The following is a 2,500-nucleotide window of genomic DNA, read 5'->3' on the forward strand; positions in this document are numbered from 1 at the left end:
AGGACCGAAAAAGGGGCCGCCGAGCCGGGCGGCGGTTTAAAGACTCGGGCGGCTCGGCGCGCCCCGCCGCGGCGGCGGCGGCGGGTGGCGGGCGGTGGCGTTGCGGCTCCATTGAGGGGTGGGGAGCTACTCCCGCCGATCCCCTGCGGTGGTGTCCGCGGCCACCGGTCGCGCCCGCCGTCGCGGCGGTCGTCCCCGCCGCGCGCGCGCGTGCGGGGGTAGTCGCGCCGCGCCGGGGAGGGGCGCCCTGCCCCCCCCTCTTCGCGGCCCGGCCTCGGCGGAGAGGCCGCGGCGCGCGCGGTCGGCCGCGGGGCCGACCCGCTGGGCTCGAAACGGGCGGCGCCGGCAGAGGGCGCGCGCTCTCTGCCCTTCCTCAGCCGCGGGGCGGCGGCCGCCGGGGCCCGCCGCGCGCTCTCTCTCTTCTGGGCCGCCGCGGCCGTCCCGCGCGGGCGGCGCCGCGCCTGGCGCGGCCGTGCCTCTCTCCCCTCGGCGGCCTTCGTCTCGAACGCACCGGCGGCGCCGGCCGCCGGCCGGCCGTCCGCCCGCCCGCCCGGGGCGAGCGCTCGGCGGTCCCTCCGCGGTCGGAGGCCGGCGAGCGCGGGCGGCCCCGCGCCGAGCGGCGGCGGCGCCGCTCGGCCGGTGTTCCCGCCGCCCGCGGGCACGGGACCCTCCCCGTGGCCCTTCGCGACCGCGCGCGGTCCGAGGGCAGGGGTGGCGGGCGGCCGCGGGGGCGCTTCCGCGCCCGCTCTCCAGGTGGCGAACGAGGAGAGCGGGCGTCGCCCCCCGGCTCAGCGCCGCACCGCCTTCCGCCGGGCGCGTGCTCGCGGAAGGGGGCCCCCGACGGTGCGGGTGGACGGCGGTTCCCGGGAAGTGCGGCCCGCCGCGGCGGCGGGTCCGCCCTCGGGCAGCCCTCGGGCGCTCGCCTTCCCCCGGCGGGCAGCGGTCCGGCGGGGGGGGGCGCGGCGCCCGGCGGCGGGGCGGCGGTCGTCGCGTGGCGTCTCGAGCGCAGCAAGGCCCCTGGGGAGAGAGAGTCGGCCGCGCGCGTGGGCGCGGCGGCGCTCCGCGAGAGCCGGCGCGGCGGCGGTTCCAGGGGGGAGGCAAGCGCGCGCGCGGGGTCCGAGGGCCGCGCGCCGGCGCGTGGCGCCGCGCCGGCGAGGCCGGGCGGGCCACCGCGCTCCCGCGGCGCGCGCCGCGCGGCCCTCCGCGCGGAGGGCCGGGCCGAGCCCGGGCGCCTGGGCCGCCTCCGAAGGACGGCACACGTAGGCGGCGCCTCCCCTCGCCGGGCGGGGGGAGGCGGTCGGGGGCGCGGGTCCCCCCGCCTCTCGGCCGGCCTTGGGAGCGTTCCGTGGGGTTCCTCCCGTGTTCTTCTCGCACGCGCCCCCTCCGGGGTTTTCCGCGTTGCTCGTACGGTCGGAGCCAGGCCCCGCGCGGGGCCTCGGCGCCAGAGAAAAAAAAGGGGGGCCGCTCCGGGCGAGAGCGGCTCCCGGCCCCCCCGCGCGCGCGGGGTCGGTGCCGAAAGCCAGACAACTCTTAGCGGTGGATCACTCGGCTCGTGCGTCGATGAAGAACGCAGCTAGCTGCGAGAATTAATGTGAATTGCAGGACACATTGATCATCGACACTTCGAACGCACTTGCGGCCCCGGGTTCCTCCCGGGGCTACGCCTGTCTGAGCGTCGCTTGACGATCAATCGCCGCCCGGGGGCCGCCCCGGCGGCGCGGCTGGGGTCGCTTCGCAGGCCCGTCGGCCGCGGCAGCGGTTGCCGCGCGAGGGCCTTCGTCCCCCTAAATGCAGACTCGGGGAGCGCTCCGTAGCTCCCCGCTCCCGGAGCGAGCCGCTGGGGCGGAGCTCGTCCTCGCCGGGGCCGCACCGCCTGGCGGTGGCGGCGGCCGGGGAGTCGGAGCGAGTGAGACGGCGCCGAAGGCGCCCCGCCGAGGGCCGAGGGACGAGGGCGAGAGGGGAGGCGAGGCGCGGGCCTCGCCTCCGGCCTCCCCCCCGCGCGGGCGGCTGTCTGCGGGTGGGTACCGTGCGCGGGTACCGTGCCGCTGCCGCCGCGCGCGGTGCGCGGGGGGCCGGGGGCGGGGGCGACCCCCGAGGCCGCTCCTTCCCCCGCCCCCTTCCGTCGCCGTCTCGGGGCGTCAAGGGCGCCGTCGCTTTCCTCGCTCTCTCCCCGCCGAGGCCGTCGCGCGCCGCCCGGCCGGTCTTCCCCCCTCGGGGCCGTCTCTGCCGCGCTGCCTTCTTTCGGTTCTCGTCTCCGGGACGGGGGTCTCCTCCTCCTCCGCGTCTGTCTCGCGCGCTCTCGGTCGGTCGGACGCTCTCGCCGTCTCCGGCTCGCCGGCTGGCTCGCTCGCTCTCTCTGTGTCTCCGGCGCGCTCTCTCTCTCTCTCTCTTCTCTCTCGCCGGCTTTTCCCCTGGCGCTCGCTCGGGCGCGAGGGGGGAGCGGGCGGGGGGGGGCGAGAGAGGGGGGGCCGCCGGGGGGCCCGGGGGAGAGAGGCGAGCT

At 80.0% G+C, this 2,500-nt stretch overlaps 1 non-coding gene across 1 annotated transcript; it reads left to right on the forward strand.

Moving 5' to 3' along the window:
• Positions 1-1,525: 1,525 nt before the first annotated feature.
• On the forward strand, positions 1,526-1,678 carry LOC137466234 (5.8S ribosomal RNA). Its single transcript, XR_010995055.1, has one exon. It is a non-coding gene; the product is annotated as a 5.8S ribosomal RNA (ribosomal RNA).
• Positions 1,679-2,500: the final 822 nt, after the last annotated feature.

This window comes from Anomalospiza imberbis, unplaced genomic scaffold, assembly GCF_031753505.1.
Source record: "Anomalospiza imberbis isolate Cuckoo-Finch-1a 21T00152 unplaced genomic scaffold, ASM3175350v1 scaffold_171, whole genome shotgun sequence".
Taxonomy (NCBI): domain Eukaryota; kingdom Metazoa; phylum Chordata; class Aves; order Passeriformes; family Viduidae; genus Anomalospiza; species Anomalospiza imberbis.